Source organism: Aythya ferina, assembly GCF_964211825.1.
Source record: "Aythya ferina genome assembly, chromosome: 1".
Classification (NCBI taxonomy): domain Eukaryota; kingdom Metazoa; phylum Chordata; class Aves; order Anseriformes; family Anatidae; genus Aythya; species Aythya ferina.
The window spans coordinates 179781699-179799807 of record NC_140296.1 but is presented as its reverse complement, the minus strand read 5'-3'; the positions used below and the strand labels follow the sequence as shown (position 1 = coordinate 179799807).

General features: G+C 35.2%; 1 protein-coding gene and 1 long non-coding RNA gene across 27 annotated transcripts in view; one reads left to right on the top strand and one right to left on the bottom strand.

Moving 5' to 3' along the window:
* The window catches only part of MDFIC (MyoD family inhibitor domain containing), a 76787-nt gene that overhangs the window by 43235 nt on the left and 15443 nt on the right, over nucleotides 1-18109 (bottom strand). The window lies entirely within an intron of this gene.
* LOC311436510 lies at nucleotides 1115-15168 on the top strand. The gene is made up of 2 exons (XR_014692903.1): nucleotides 1115-7163; nucleotides 14837-15168. It is a non-coding gene; the product is annotated as an uncharacterized lncRNA (long non-coding RNA).

The window sequence follows — 18109 nt, the reverse complement described above, 5'->3', positions numbered from 1 at the left end:
TCTCAGGAGGGGAGCAGAGGGGCAGGCTCTGGACTCTGCTCTCTGGGGACAGCAACAGGACCCAAGGGAACGGCATGGAGCTGGGACAGGAGAGGGTCAGGCTGGGGGTTAGGGAAGGTTCTGCACTCAGAGGGTTGTCAGGCACTGGGACAGGCTCCTCAGGGCAGTGGTCATGGCACTGAGCCTGCTAGAGTTCAAGAAGCATTTGGACAGTGCTCTTGGACATGTTGTCACCCATTGATTTTTGGGTAGCCCTTTTGGGGATCTGGAAGTTGGACTCAGTGATCCTTCCAGGTCCCTTCCAATTTAGGATATTCTATGATTCTATTCCATGAGAAATTTTCCAAAATTCAATCTACAAAATTACAAGCTTTTTGAGTTCTTCTGTCAAATTGTGGGTGAATGGTAAGGCTTGGGGAATCTAAACAATTACTGTTTTTGCTTTTATTAGTATTTTTACTATGGTAGTGGGAGTTTTGTTTGCTTATTTTGGGGGGGGAGGGGGGGGAGGGAGGGTGTTAATAATAATCCTGTTCCCAAAGTACTCGCACTTCAATCTTTCAGCATTACCATACAACTTTTTAGCTGACTGGCTTTACAGTATTCACATATGATATGCAGGTCAAATCAAAATGGAATAAAACCCCAAATGGATTAGTTATCTCAATTTAAATTTATTTTAACTTTATTGATAATTTTGCACTAGGGAGACTTGAATCTTATGGTTAAAACACACTTGAAACCAATTAGGAACCATATGACCGCATTCTAGCATAAAGAACAAAAGCAATTGACAGTTCCAAGATTAAGCTACAACCACTCAGTTTAAAACAGAAATATTTTTACCTTATTTTTTAAAGGTTGTGTATATCTTAAAAAAAAAAAGAAGTGTAATATGGGGAACGACACAATGCTTCTTAAAACATAGTGATACCCAGGGACTCTCACTCTCTCTTTAATGATCCACTGCTCTCATTCAGCTGTCTTTCTTTTTTCAAATCTTTACATATGTGACAGCTCTCAAAAGTAGACCATAGACCATCTGGCATTTTCAGAGGTGTAACTTGTGCAAATTCAGCTCTACTGGGAACACAATGCTATCTTCTGCCTGCGTTATAAAAGATACAATAGAATGTAGAACTTATGAGTTGTTTTGAATTATTCATTTTTTGCCTGTATATTCAAGAAATTTTACAAACTCTGCATTTTGTACTACATAATCACATGCGTTAAAGGTACAAAGAAACTTTTTGACACCTCTTTTCTACAGAAAGATGGCATTTTGTTTGATATGTGAACATTCAGTGCCTGTTATATCATTCTAAACAGGCCGTGTGCTGCTACAAAAGATCCCATTTTGCACTCTATGTATGAGCAAAAATTTTATTCTTGATATTCAGTAACTAATGCAATACACATCAAAATTTCAAATATGAGTTGTATGAACATTCAGCATCTTCAAATCAGTATGGCATTGGTCACTTACTGTATGCCAACGATTTTTAAAGAAATAAAAATCATTCCTCACACAACACAGAAATATTGTCAGTTTAAACATCCAGAATAAATAGTTTCAAATGTCCTAAGAAATGTGCTTTTTAGGTTAATATGTTTTTAATCTTTAGCAAAACCAGTACATTTAAGTCAATATTTTATATAGTACTAACACTAGTGGATTTTCAATAAGAATGATAAATATTGGATAAATGATTCAATAGATTGAATCTTTTTTGATAGAAAACTAGCAGATAATGTAGCTAGTAATAACTATACATGAATCTGCTGCCTGTGGAAAAGCAATAAAAAGCCAATATATTGCTATAGCATAAAATCTATTAGCATGTTTCACTGCTTCCTTGTCATTGGTTTCCTTGCAAAGTGGGCCTTAATACAGTAACTTCTGCTGTTATTTAACTGGCTTTACATAATAATTTAATTATAATGTTACTATCTGGTGAATAAATATTCAAATACTAAACACTTGCTATGATTCTGATGGTTTTAGATGAAGTTACTATGCACATTCTCATTTGGACTGTAAAATCCATAGCACATATATATTCACACTGACAATACATGGTTTACACCTCTAGAAAATAACAGCTATTCTTATGAGAAAAGTCCTGATGTATGCATTTAACAGAAAAATGTATGTAAACACAGGGAAATACTCAACAAAAAGAGGACAGTTTAAGCTATCATTAGGGATTTTAGACACAATACAAAAACAAACATCACAGAATACAGGCTCCTCAGAGTCAAAATGAATCAAAAGAAAACATCAGGAGGGAGATAAAAATTGAGACAGCTAATTAGTACCCTAATCACATCAAAAGCAATTCCAAGGCATCTGATACAGATGCCTATGGAGTTTGATAGGCTGGCCAATGTCACTGATGAAAAAAAAAAAAAAAAAAGAAAAAAAAATTTCCACTGACAGCCTGGATCATCTGACTACATACCTGGAGAGGTAAGAGCACTGTTTTTCTTAGCTTATGACACATTAGTTCATGACATCAGATCAGGCCATAGAAACAATATTTTTGCAGGTGGACTAGGGTGGAATAAAAATGCAAAACTGGTGGGTGTAAAAAAAAATATAACCTTTGGCATTCTCACATATTGAGAAAATACGGAATAGTACTTCAGTTCAGAATATGCTTGTCAATTCTCTGCCTCCCCCAAAAAAGTTGCAAAAACACTAAGTGAATGAACTTTTTTTTAGGAAATAGAGAGGTCCTGCTTTGGTCCGTTAATGTTGAAAGGCAAGATCTGCATGCTAATTTGAGCCTGGAAAATTGTTTGATCTCAGCGGTAGCTGCTTCTACTTGCTCTGCATGGATCATGCTGAAGAGACCACATGGTAAGAAGGTAAGAATCAGGCCTCTGTTTCTTATCAGTACTTCATAACACAAACCCAGGCTTGAGGGGGGAAATAAAGCAAATGACAGATAGTCATGGATTTTACAGTAAAACTAGGAGCTACTTGTATTCTAGAGTAAAATTAAGGTGACTCCACATTGCTTCTGGAAAAGACATAAATTCCTAAGATATAAAAGGTGACAGTTCAAACTGACTAGCAAAAAATCTTACCTTTTCAAAAATATTACAAATTGTATGCATTTATATGCTCAATAAGCATAAAATTTCAGTGAAGCTGGAAGAACTCAAATATCTCAATCTCTCTTCCTCACCACATTTTAACTAAAATCCTGACTAGTCTCTATGCAGATCTTCAAACTACATCAATAGTTTTCTCTGCCTAGCTATCCAGAATATTAACAATCAGATTACAAGATGTACCTCTGAGTCAACCTGTGAAGTGGCTTTTGTCAGCAATTATTTTTGAATATTTTCTAGGACATAAATAGCATATAGTGCAGCTTCCATATCATAGAAAGCATACATTAACTAAATAACAAGGTACCATCAAGGTACAATCTATCTTTTAAAATCAATTTTTTACACTGAATTTTTTATACCATGCTGACTTTACAAGGAAAACAAAGTTCCAACTAACAGCATCAACTACCTTTTAAGAATTGCTTCTTGTAAGACATGGGGACATCTTCAAATGAATACAATAAATTATTATGAAACAGGATGTTCTTTGTAAAGAAAATACTGTAGTAAAATTGCTGAGTTTTACAAGACCCACACTGAGAACATTTTGTTAAAAATATGTCTGAGAACACATCCAGAGAGCACCAGGTATAACAGCAACGGGGCTGTAAGGGGACAAAGGAAAAAGACATTTTAGCTTGTCAGCTCTCAGTCCATGAAGGGCTGACAAGAATGGCAAATACGTGTGTGCATGTGTGTTTATGGGTTGAGAAGGCGACATAAGTGTACAAGAAGGTGCTAAGAGTACTCTTAAATCTGTGCAAAGACACCTGCAGTGCCTTCCTCTGGAAGCTCTGCGGGACCTTACACATTGTTTGAAGGGTTGCAGAAATTGTTTAAAGATGTCTTTGACATACCCCAAAAGCAGCATTTACCACAGGGAAGCATGAAAAAGGCTGGTAGCCAGAGGTTTACAAAGTTGATAGGCATTTCCACTGAACATGTGGAGTGAATTTCTGTATTTACAAATCCTCTTCCCTGAAGTGTTTTTGGTTTTTCTTTTTTTTCTTTCCTTTTTTTTTTTTTTTTCCAAATGAGGGAATGACTGCTTTTTTTTTTTTTTTTTTAATAACAGCAACAGCAAATTTTTTATCATTGCTGGATTGAGTGAGACTTTAACTTTTTTCAGTTACCTGTCTTTTAACAGTTATCTCAAAATACAAATATCTTTTTGTCTTCTAATTACCGTTAGAAAATACTCTTATCATACACAAATCTTGCCATCATTAGCAGTAGTTGTGTGAGACTGAAAATATTGACATCTATGATAAACTTTGCAAATGATATGTAAACTTTGCAAATGATATGTAAATTATTTCTAGACCACAACATAGAAATAAAAATTATTCACATAATGTGGTGGTTGATAAGCTACATCTACTTAAGGTGGAATACAGTTCTTACTGCAGAATACAGTTTTTCACTTCTTGAGAACAAACAAATGTAGCTTGATACTAAATAAAAAAAATAGAAAAACAACAACAACAAGAGAAGCGCCCATTCACACACACACACACACACAAAAGGACATTGTAGGTAGTGGGAAATAGATTTCTATATGAGGCTGTATTCAAAAGTGGGAATTTTTTCTCCAAGCTTCCCACTTGCAGTATTTTATTTTTTTACCTCATATATTCTGCTAGAGGACTGAGAAAGAACTTCAGTATATTTGCTTTTATGTTTCACAGCATTAGAAATACTTACAGTAGCAACTGTCATTGCAAAGATATGTGCAATGCCAGATTAATTTATGATCAACATTCCAGAATTCCATGTGCATGTTGTTGGTCATCTACACTTTAATCAATGACTTCTGAAGGTGATTCTTTTTGTATTTAAGGTGAATTAAATAGTTACTTAACTATTATGCTTAGTTATTTCTTCCTATGTTTTCCACATAGCATGCTTATTAAGAGAAGTATTGATCTACCTGATTTTTTTTGTAGTTCTTGTTGTTAAATTTTGCTTTCTAATGCACAGTGACTTGTAGATATTGGATATGAAAACAAAATAATGCACAAATTAAGAATCAGAGAATTAGGCTTGTTAATTTCTGAAGTGGTGAAAGTGATCTATTCCTAGACCATTAATAATCGGTCATTTAGTAGATGTGGAGACAGTCCCCAGAACTGTAAAGTATACAAAGGTGTAGAAAAAAAACACAATCCCATCTCACTGAGGAACAGCATGGCTTGCTTCTAAACTTCTAATTTTAAAAGGAAGGGTAATTAACCAGTACATGCAAAAAAGTAATCCAAGCTGTTGGCATGGCAATTACAGCACTTATGCAATTAGTGCATATTACAACATATGGTTATACCACTGCATAAAGACACACTGGAGTACCATGAATCTAATACATTAAGTCAATCATTTGGAAGATTTTTGATGCCTCTCACCATTGTGTTACTTGTTCCCAAATCAAATAAACTTCAAAGAAAAACTACAAATAACAGGATATCTCTTGCTGGGTATTGCCTCATAAGCGACACAACAGGATATACTGGCTAGGATAGATAACCTCAGTGTCATTAACAGCCACAACCTGTGCGAGTGCGCAAACAGGTCCTCTTGGCTCCACCACCTTCTGCTCCCTTCCTCAACAAACCAACAAGCATGGACTATAGTCACTGTTGCACTGTAGCAAAAACCATGAGATGGTGAGGCAAAAAGCAGTCCTGGCTTCTCAGCCTAGCCCATCCACCACTAACCTTTGAATGAGAAAACAGCCAAAGGTCAGATGTATTCATTACTGATCCTATATACAGGGTTCTCAGATATTTCAGCATTCTTTTAAACTCAAACAAATACATACAGAAATTGGCTGTTCTTTTTTGTTGTAGTTTGTTTTGGTCTGTTTTTGTTTGTTTTTAAAAAGGGCATAAGGGCAAATGCTTGAAATTTATTAATTTATTTATTAAATTTATTAATTAATGCTTGAAAATTATTAGTTTAACTGTGAATGTTAAGATTCACTGTTCTCTTGATTTCAAGTCCTCCAGATTTCTGAATTTCTGCAGACAGAATTTCTGAAGATTCCAAAGTGTTCCACCTCAGATATCAGTCTGCCCCCTGCTCTTATCGCTTTGTCTTTCATCATCCCCATAATTCTAAGCATTGCATAATGCTGCTATTAACAAAACCAACAACATGCAGAAAGAAAGAAATAGGAGTAAAAACAGAAGGACAGCAACAAAGACTGGAGTGTGTAAAAAGACAGTGAAGGGAAAAAAAAAATTGGTACAAAAATAGAAATACATAAATTGATACCTGAGTTTCTGAATCTTTGCTGCATTCATTTTCTCTATGCTATTCTTTCTAGCAATCTAGAGTTGATGCTAGGTTGGGCATCAGCTATCAAGTACCAGAAAACCAAAGGAAGAAAAGGGTAAAGCACAGCTGCAAGGAAAATGGAATAGGAGAAGCAAATGGGCACTAACCACAAGGAACAGGCTAAAACTTGGGTTTTTACATTATTAAAACAATAGTAGGGCAAAAACATCAAAAGCAAAAAAGAGCAGATAGCAACCACCCACAAGATGAGAGCACTGGAGGGGAAGGAGATAGAGAAGGGAAAAATATAAAGTGAGCTGAGCCACTTCAGTTTGCGAGGGCAGAAAAGTAATAGGAAAAAAAATAAATAATCATAAGTCCACTACAGCTGAAGCATTTGCTACAAATTTTACAAGTAAGGAAATAATTAAATGATAAACCACTCATTGATAAGCAATGAAATTAACTGAAGACAAACATGTTGTATTTGCACAGTAATCTAGAGTTGAAGCAACAGCTTCCCTTCTGCTCTGGGTCAAAGAGACTCAAGGAGCCCAGGCCAAAAGTCAGCCACATTCAGCAACAGTGGAATTGTGGAAAATGGAAATTCTGTGTCAGAAAGCAGGGATTAGACATGAGGTCCACAACAATGCCTACTTTGTTGTTACTGCAGATTTCTACAGCGTGGGTGATTAATACAATGACTGTTGATGGCAGAAAAAAAGGAGAAACATAGAGAGTGCATCAGGTACCACCTACCAAAATAAGTAAGTAAATAAATAAGAGAGTAGATGGAGAAGCAATAGGTATCTACACAGACATTAAAGACACTGAGAGGAGTCTCTTCTGCTACTGACGTCCTCTGGCTATGGGCATTCCCTCTGAGTAAGCAGGGCCTAGGAGATGGGCACAGGACCATCCCACCTGGCTGTTGTGCCCATGGGTGGAATTGGCAGGGCCATGGAGTAGAGGCAGCCCTCCATCTCTGCAGCCCTCCTGTACCCCACAGGCAACCTGACTATTATACACTTACACAGCTAAAACAGCAGTTTCATATGCTGACAGGAAAAGCAATGTAAAAAATTATAATCTGAGAGATTTTTATGTTCGTTTCAAAGCTGAATGTGCTTAACATGTAATTATTGTCACAAATACTTAGCACAAAGGAAAATGTTTGTGGTTATTATTATTATTATTACTACTATTATTTTATTTACTCCTTATTAATTATATTCTACCAAAACATTCTAGGAAGTCCTCTTTCTGACTCAGCTAGACAATACCCACTCATCCTGGCCAAGCTTTTATATATGATATCCATTATATGAATTCAAGAAAGAAAAAGAAGAAGAAAAAAAAAAAAAAAAAAAAAAAGCTACATGCATTTTTGCTTTCTGCTCATGCTCACATCCCTTACTGAAGTGCAAGAGTCAAACCGCTCACTGTGTCTGGTGAAGACTGAACTTCCTGTAAAAATGGTGTGCATAGTTTCCTGAAAGGAAGCAAAGCATAAGCTGCTCAAACAATGCACAAGAAAATTCTGGTATCTGAGCCACACAGTTACAAATCTGTGCTGCTAGAAAAATACAGTGTTGTATCAGTGACCAACAGTAACATGCACAAAAAATACGAGAAACAATCGCATTAGGGCAAACGAGAAAGTTACAGATCATTTGAAAGAATAGGTAAATTGTCTGTCTTAATGGGGTGAAATTACCCATACAACTTTTTTCTTTCAGATCCTAAAATTCTGATTCTCCTCTCCTTTCAGGAAAACAAATATAAATCTTCATGAAATTATTATGCTCAAACTATTTCAGTATAGTAGAGGCCGGTAGCAGTTGCAAATCCTTCTACTGCAAAATTGATTGGATAGCAGTAGAATATTGCTTTTTATCTCTGACATACAGAAGGGGAGTTTTCTTATTTCAACGTGTTCAAAACCATTCAGCATATATGTGGAATAATTTTCATTCTCTTAAAAACATTAATAATACTTCCTCTTTAAACTTATAAAATTACATAATTTGACCCTCTGAAGTTTATTTAGTTTACCTACTGTTTACCTACCACTATAGCATTTCAATTTGAATGTTTCTTGCAACAAGGATCTTTTTTAAAAACAAACAAACAAACAAAAAAACCTACAACAAAAAATGTTTTGTCTCTTATTTAGAAGACATATTTTCCTGTATTTTTTTCTGGAAGAAAAAAGAAAAGAAAAAAGAAAAAAAAAAAAAAGAAAAAAAAACTTCTGTACACTAATCACTTTTTTTTTTTTTTAATGGAGTACAGATATAGCAGTGAAAGCTGTGCTATGTCAGTGTTACTCACTATACTGAAAAATATTTGCTCTTACATTTTAAAAACTCTTGGTTGTAAGGTTTTGCAAATAAGCTGAAGGGTTTCATAGGAAAGAAACAGCATGTTAACTAAAAGCATAACAATTTACATCTGTGTTCATATTTTTTGTCCTTTCACAATTCAAGAGTTTTAGCAAGTCACAGCTGAAGCAGGAACCCTCTCTTGTCCCCAAAGATCAGAAGTACAGAGGCGACCCTCACCTCGTAGCAAAGACAGCAACTAAATCACATGCAAACAACCTTCCTTTGCTGCCTTCAGCCCCACAAAAGCATTCATGTCATCATCAGCAACAGCAGCTCAAGCAGGCTAGCGATCAGCAAACCAAACTGCTGCCCTTTGTGCCGTGCAGCTGTTTCATAGTGAGGAAACATCTCAGCCTCCCTTCTTGCATTTCTTGGCCCCTAACAGGAAAGCTCTTAGGAAACCATTGAAGTAACTGCCAAAAGGACACAACTGCAGAGTTTTTGACGCATTCGTACCCACTCTACCAAAGTTTTGTGCCATCTGCTATTTTATTTGCACTGCTGCCACAGCTCTGCCAGTTGGAATTAATTCCAGCACCCTTTACTTTATTGTGCCTTCAGCATAACTAGTTGCATTTTATTGTGCCTATTCTTAGGTTGAGGGAATTAACAACACACAATAAGAAAACCTCCCTACCACCTTACACTTAATTAGTGTCCTACTTATTTAGACAGAATTCCTGGTTTTATTTTCAGTGCAGTACTGCTAACCTAAATTACACAAAAACTAGTAATCATTTCATTTTAAATGTCCTTGCTATTGGCATTCTTAACTTTGAGTCTTTAACTTTCAGCTTTTGTTAGAAACTGCAAAGACTACGGCTGGGTTTATTTGTTTATTTTATGAAAATGTAAATCTCATGCAATAACATGACTCCAGAAGCTAAAATTTTCATAGCCTGTTGTTATGTTTAACAACTGTTTTTTTTTCCTGAATGCACCATACCTTTTCATAAATTTTAATCTACTGTTCACTCTCCAATAGTCAAAACACTGATTCTAATAAGAAGGTTCATTGCTACTTACAAAATAGGTTAAATGTTGATATTAACACCCTAAAGTTGAAGTGAACAGGCCTTTATACCGAAGCACTTAAAAAAAAATTCCAGCCACCCTCTAACCACAACCCTCCTGACATTTCTTACCATCATGTTATTGTAATAGAAAACGAACTAGGGAAACATGAAAAAGGATTGTTAAAAAAAATAAAAATAAAATGTGTGGAGGGCTAGAGAAAGCGATGCAAACATAAAAGAGAAAAATGCCCTAGAGACAATAACTACAGTAGGAATGGGTCAGTCTTTATCTTTTTAATTTATAAAACTAATGTGGAAAAGACTGAGCACAGTTTATTCAGAATGCAAACAAGCCTTCAATGCTCCTCCAACTTTGTCTCCACCATGATAGCCTCCACATCTTTCTACTATATCAAGAATCTATATCCTTTACTTTCTTCCAAAAATACCATAATTTCTAAAGAAAGGATTTTTTATGACCAAAACCTTGAATTGTCATTCCTTTATAGTCACTGAGAAGTAGATTTTTAATTCCACATTTAAGTTTTGAGAGCAAAATGGATCCTTGCTTGTACAAGGGCTAAACAAACAAGCCGTCTTTCCTTTTCCATAAGGACTTGTTCCACTAATATCTGACAAAATATTGATAATGTGGGATAAAGTTCTTGCCCTATTCCAGCAGAATCCCTGGTGTGGATGTAGCTGTGTTAACAATAGAAAGCTTTTGCTAGTTTTTTTTGCTGTTGTTCAAGAAGTGAGCATAACACAGCAAATGAGGTTTCTCTATTATACTGTTTTTCTCACAAAGGTGTAGGAGCAGATGCCTACACAAATGGTCCAAAACAAACTGTGTTTTATTTAAAATTGATATTGAATTTATCAATTAAATTATGGGGAAAAGATTCCTCAGGCAGAACACTACCCTATAGACGGGAATCAGAAAATCAAGTGGATGGATGCAGAAGTAGCTGAAATAACAGTTAAAGGAAAGGAACAGGAGAAGAGAGAAAAAAATAGGTAACTACTAATAAGATTCTCCTTTAAGTCTGTGTTATGTGCTGCTTTTTTCCCTTCCATATCTTTTAAAAGTTAAACAGTGTTTTGCTTGCTGTAAATATTAAGCTCACACTGGATGCAAGTTTCCAAGTCTTAATTCAGAACAAAACAGTTTACAAAACAGCTATGATGAAAACTTATGAAACGTAGGGAAGATTTTTATGACTACTTCAGATGCGCAAAGGTACACTGAGAGACACTTTCTAGAGTGATTAGTACATACTGTTGAAAAGTCTATTAACATATAAAAATGTTTCTCTATACTTGATTTAACGACATAAATACGGTAGTGACTTATTAAAAAGTCAGCATATACTAAAGATAATATATATTTAGGTAGGAAAATATGTATATTTATAAGGTCAAAGTTACAAAGCAAATAGCTAGGAAATACTAAATTGTTGAATGAGCTGGTGTAATTCAATAAAATTGCATATATAAAAACTACATGTGCATTACACAAACTTAGCTCTGTATCCTGCCTTACCATCCAAAAACTTTTTTTATATCACCTTTACGAAAAACTCAATCTGATCACTCAGATAAACGTTCCCAGCCAGGCTGACCCAAATCTTCTCAGCGAAACTTAACATTTTCCTTTACTTTGTAATTCACGCAAAATAAGTATTATTCACTTATCTATAGAGACCTAAAGGTATTCCGTGATCATCGGATCTCCATGGTCAATTCTGATCAATATATAATGCCTTCATTGCTTTTCTGTTAAATTGTGCATTTTAACTTCCATCTTACAGAATAGCAGTTAAAATAAGCATCTCTCTTAATAAAGAGATGGGAGATGGGAAAAGGTACATGTCATCTAACTGGCTTAGAGATTTCACTGTTTAAGATGTATTTTGTAGCTACCCAGACTTGAAGACAGACTTACTCCTGCTCCACTAAGGAATGAGTAAACAGTATGTACTGTCTCCCTGGGGCAAAAACTTGCCCTGAAGGTCAAAACTGACTCACAGGACACATATTTTACAGGTTTGCCTAACAGTTTGCTCTACTTGCCTTGTCTCAAAAGCAAACTTCATAACATTTTATGCAAACATTATACAACCGTAAGTCTGAAATATAAATCAATAATATTCACTTAAACTTGAGGAACCTCTGCACCAGGAAATAGTTTCTTATTTGAAATTCTGCTCTAATTAATATTAGCATTGCTAAATCTTACAATTATCTCTAAACAAGTGTCATAATATTTATAGCTTTAGATTAAAGTAAAAATGTGATAACCAAGATTCTGCACAGAATTTGAGGGAGGCAGGTTTTAAAGTAAAAATTGTCTCATTTTCATGGGCTCAGACAAATAGCTTCACATTTGAAAACTCTTATGTTAGAATGCTGTTGTTTGATATTCGATGGTCACAAATTTCAAGAGCTGTCTCCATACAAAACCATATTTCCTACTCTACAGCTCATTTAAGAATTGTTAAGGTTCAGGTGGCAAATATTTCATCATTCTCTTAAATCAAGCCTCAATATTTCTGGAAGCCTACCTCACTAGTATAATGAGTTAACAAAACTGATATTAGAAAAAGACTGAGTGACCACAGCTGTTTGACATTTGAATGTTTTTCAAAGAGATCCTTTGGGTCTGGGTCATGATTTCTTTTTTTGTTAAAAAATAAAAGGGTAGGGGAAACAGAAAACCACCACCACCACTACAGCACACAAATAGGCCATAAGCCCCTGTTTTTCCTTATCCTTTAGAAAAATACTTTCAGGGAAAGGGTACTTGTGGGCACTTTTGCACTGCAGATATTTACCAGAATGCAGAATAAGTAAGTAATATTCAGACCTTTCTTTCCTCTGCATAGATATAAAGAAGAAAAATGTTTAATCATAATTACTTAGCTAAGCCTTCTGATGTGGCCATAAGCTCTTCTTCATCTTTCCCTTTTATATCAGTAAATACAGAATTCAAATATTAAAAATTAGTTTGGATTCTTCTAATTCTTCTAAATTTTGAAGAATTAATTTCAGAATTTTGATATATACACAATACTCACTATTACTTTTAAGCTATATAAAATAACTCCAAGTGTTCCACAGATGATAGCAAAAATGTAATAAAACATTTAAAAGAGAAAAACTATCAGAATTTTTGCCATGGTTTACATACAAGATATATATATATATATATATATATTTTATTTTTTTTTTTTTTGCCAGCAAACAGGTTCCTAAAAGTACAACTTGTATAACGATACTTTCATGCACTTTGTAATTTGGTGTTTTCTTTGCTAAAACTGGCTAGCTGAACACTGTTATTACTGAAAATAACAGACTGAAACCACACTGACTCATTCTTTTTGTAGTATAATATTTCATGCAGAACCCACTCAGAGTTTTATTACTCTTCCTCTTTAAGGAACCACTACAAATATATTGTACTTTTTCCCGATATGAGGAACTGATCAGGAAAAGAATATGTATTCTTTCCCATCTGGCATAACAGCACATTAATTCTGAGACAGTACCAATATAACAAAGCAAAATATTCTGAAATTAAGATACAATTTACTGCAGGCTCAAACACAGCAAGCACGGTAATCTTTACATTACTCGAAGAATTTCACCTTTGTCTGGTACTGATGATTACTGCCATCCAAGCCTTCCCAGCCTCAGACCATATATTCAGATGATGTTCTGAGAGTCAGAAGTAAGGTAAAACAGAAAATGAAAAGCTCCAGGTAATTCTGGCTACTAGTGATATGCAGAATACATGCATCTATCATGGTCATCTGGCACAGTTTAAAGTTCTCACTGAAGTTTAACTACTTTTCTGCAAATGGATCAACAAAAGCAAGTTTATTTCTCCACATGAAGTCACCACAGACTATACATGTACAAATTCCTTACTTATCACAGTTCATCGCTAACTACTGTGTTTCAAAACATTGAACCCAGGGTTGCAGGGCAGAAGCTACACAGAAAACATTTGCATCCCACAGCACCTTTTTTTATATAAGTAAGAGGCTACTAAAGTTGCATCAGCAACACTCAAGTCATTCCACAGATGACTTAGGAAAACACTGAAGGCAAGGTCTTAAATTCTGAAGACTGTAATTGTCAGGATACAGCTATCTGTGAAAATGTCTCTCCGACTAGGACGTAATTAAATCAAAATTAAACAAAAATGCTACGGTTGTGCAACAATGAGGTCTGAAATTTCCTGGATGCAAAATTTTCTCAGCTAAGAGACCATCCCAGAAATTCCGAGTGGAAATCAAAACAGCAAGAAGATGGATACACCTTCAGCAAGAAAAGTCCAGGTAGAGACAGGGAAGAGGACATCATTGTTATCCATTAAAAAAGTCTCAGGGAAATCTAAAGAACCCCAGCTGAATCATCAAGTCTCAAGTGAATAGATCATAAGATCCAGCTGCATGTGTGTCCACCATCTGCAAACCCTGATTTATTTGGAATGCTGAAAACTGTTGGTCTCTTGTTATTCTAATAGTAGTTGCTTATGATTTCTTATTTGTATTTCTCAGCCTATTGCAAGAGCAGTAATACTTGTTCTCCTGCTCAGCCACAACAGCTACATCTTTAAAGTAAAGTAAAGTAAATCTAAGTGTTCTACACAGGCCCTCTTACTTCTGCTGCACAACACAATGGCCTGCCTCCAAATGGATTAAATTCCAAAGGTTTGTTAAAAGAGTGTAATTTTCTCAAGCACCTTCATAAGATGCTTCATCTTGACTGGCATGAGTACCCCACATGTGCTGTACAATTTGGTAGGTAGCTTTCTTCCAGTTTATATAATCAAAGTTGTATTTCACTATTTTGTGGCTGAAAACTATTATAAGAAATCATATTGTACCTTCTGTGTGTACTAAAAGTAACAATTGATGCAAAGCATTTTACTTACTTATTTTTAAAGTTTTTTGTTGTTGGTTCGGTTTGTGGTTTGTTGTTTGTTGTTTTTTTTCTAAAATGCATGTTTTGTTTGCCATCTTACAACAGGTTAGGAAGAAGTTAAAAAACACATCAGGATAATCCATACATGTGAGCAGAATTTTCTGAGGAATTTTGGAACAGAAGTAGTAAGAGATCTGCCAGACCACGGGGGAGAAAGAGAAAAGACATGGGATAGTTGTCTGCTGGAGAAAGGATTAGAGCATCACTCTGGGAAAGGAGCTTGTAAGGAGGTGCTTCACACCACTATTCCTTCTATGGGCCAGATTTCTTAAAGACTTGTCTTTTTTTTTTAAAGAAGAATCTAAATATCAAATACTGCATTCCTGTATTTCAGTGTTTAAGTACTGAACTGATTAAAGTTTAGTTCATCCACAGGCCCCCACGTTTTTCACATCCAGATGGAATGAATACCTGGATATACTGGGAACATTATGCAAACCCTTCAGACTCAGCAAGATATTCTGAATAATTTCCATTAATCTATTTTACAAAATTTCTATATTCACACACTCAGTTACACTAGAAGATGATGGTATGTGTCATGCTTTCTAACTTTTAAAAGAACCATTTAAGTTATCTCAAGAACTGGCACTATTTTCTAGACAGAATGAACACAGTCGTCTGAAATCACAGTAACTGTAACATGACTATGCACCATAAATTATCCAAGAAAAGGTACTTTGGAAGATAGAAAGAACATAGAAAGAACAGCTCTAATGACAAATGATCTTCTCGTTTGCAAAAAACAGTCCCAAACTCAAGCTTGTATAATGTAAACTGTGGAAAACAGCCACTTAGCCATCAGGAAAAGGGAATTTCCACACATTATAGTTAAATAAATAGCCATGTAAAGTAAAAATGTCAACATAAACATATAAAACCTATATATATATATATATATATATATATATACACACATATATTTAAATCTAGTTTTAAATTTCAATTAAAAAAGTAAGAATGTACTAAATAAAACAGGGAGCACAAGAACATGTAAAATTGTTTAATCCCTACAGAGCTGAATGAAGCACCTCTTTCTCTGAAGACCCACTTTTATCGGGAGGCTGTTTCATGGAGGAGAAAGAGGCAATTGAAGCTACGAAATGATGGATAGCAATGACCTTTCTATCTGTAAAACATGGGCATATTTTAGGTATTTAATCTTGAGAATTGGATTATTATTAATCAATTATTCATGACAATTTGAATCTATGGTAGATGTTTTTTGTTTTCTTAAATATCACATAGCTAAGGTCCATCTTGAGAACCAGAAAGGAGATTAAATCCTCACAAGCAAATAGTGTTGGCACTGGCATTTTCTTCCCTCCTAAAAATTTCTTCCCTCACATAACAGGGCATATTGACAATTACCTAGTACTCTGTGTAGAACTTTTGCCTAAATATTCTGAAATCCGACTTTAGAGTTGGGGCGGGGGGAGGGGGAGTTGCTTGTTTGTTTGACTTTCTAACAAGGGAAAAGATAAACTTTCCCAAAGAACAAAGCAGGGCATTGTGGTAATGCAGAGCAGCAAAAACTGTGATGGCTTCATTCCTATGGCCACAGATTATTCTGCTGTATGGTTTAACATTCACTTTTTCTCATTTGCCAAAGGTGAGTGATACCAGAAGCAGAATGTCTCCATTAAAGGCCACCAGATCATATAATGAAAATAAGCAGAAGGTGTTTGCAGATATTTAAAATGCATTGCTGAAGACGAAGGAAAAACAGATGGAGCTATTAATGCTAAACTCTTTTTAAAAGCAGAACCTCTATATCCTTAAATAAAATGCAAGCTACGTGTGCTTCTGTGAAGGGTAAGGAACAGATCTTAGCACTGCCTTGAAGAATACCTCAGATTAAAACTCTAAAATTATTCCGGTTTGGGGAACTACAATTGGAAAGGAGACTCTCCCTTACTGCAGCTGTAAAATTGAAGTATCGGGATAGCAGTGGTCACCTTCTCAAGAGTAAAATCAAATTAATGCACCTAAAAATAATTTAGCATGCAGCTCTACCTGTTCTCAAATACCCTATTATATATATATATATATATGCATATATATACACACACACGCCTTACTTCCAGTTTAATTGAACTTCCAGACATTAGATCTAGTTCTTCCTCTGTGTGCTACAGATAGAGAACTTATCAGATTTCTCTTCTTTGTGGCATCACGCTTCTTAGGGACTAAGCAAGCCATTCCTTACACTCCTTGCTAACACTGAACAGATTGAACTCCAGGAGTTTTTCCACAATAAGGCATGTTTTCAACTACTCTAATCATTCCTGAGATGTTTGTGGTTCTCCATTGACCCTTCTCCAACAGAACACAGTATTCCAGTAACAGTTATGAAAAGCATTAACAATCAATACAGAAACTCAACATAAACTTTTCCTTCTTATTTAGCTCTCCCTTGTTTACATGCCAGTATACAGTAGCCTTTTGAAGCACAGAGTTGCACTGGAAGTTAATATTAATCTACCACAATTCACAAGCTCTTTTCAAAACAGGCTAATTCCCTGGTTAATTAAATCCTTAACTCTTTCCCAAGATTAGCCATTTACCCAGGATATTATGAAATTTAGGGATTCTCATTCTAGGGAGAGGGAGTACTCCAAAGGAGCTCAGGGAAGAGGTAACTTGGGGGAAATCTCATAATCTAGAAAGAGTTTTAAAAGTGGCTTGAGAAAGGGTCTGCAAGATAAAGGTGAACTGGAAGTGTCTTAGTGTGGAAAATGGGTACAGCATTTTACTTTATTGATGTTGCCTGGTAAAATGAGTTTATAAGTGCAAATAAGAAATCATACATAGTGAAGTCATTACAGAGTCTCTAACACTGGACTTCGTTGTTGGTGTGCCAGTAAAACTGACTGATTAATATACTTCCATACAACAGCAGGGTAAAACAGCTGCAAACAAGAAGAACCTTGGAAATTAAATGCTGGAAACATTTATACAGTGAAAACAAACTAACACAAATGGATTATGTATCAGCTGTGGGGCTGGAAAACAATCTGTATGGGAAAAAAAAAGAAACTGGATCACTAGGATAGTGGTGAATAGTTGTTAATACTTAGAAAACTAAAGTGTGTCTTGTCTAAAACAATTTAAAGAAATGGTTTTAAAATAGTTCTGAATAGTCAAAACACTATTTATTTCCAACCTCAAGCTTCTTTCAATATGCAATATTCCACAAAATTTAGTCTAGCAGGGTAATAGATTTGGTTGAATCATAGTCATTCTGATCTAAACTACCAGTTATTTAAAATGAACTGTCTAAACAATGTTTGTGATAAACTCCTTTTTTCCACTTGT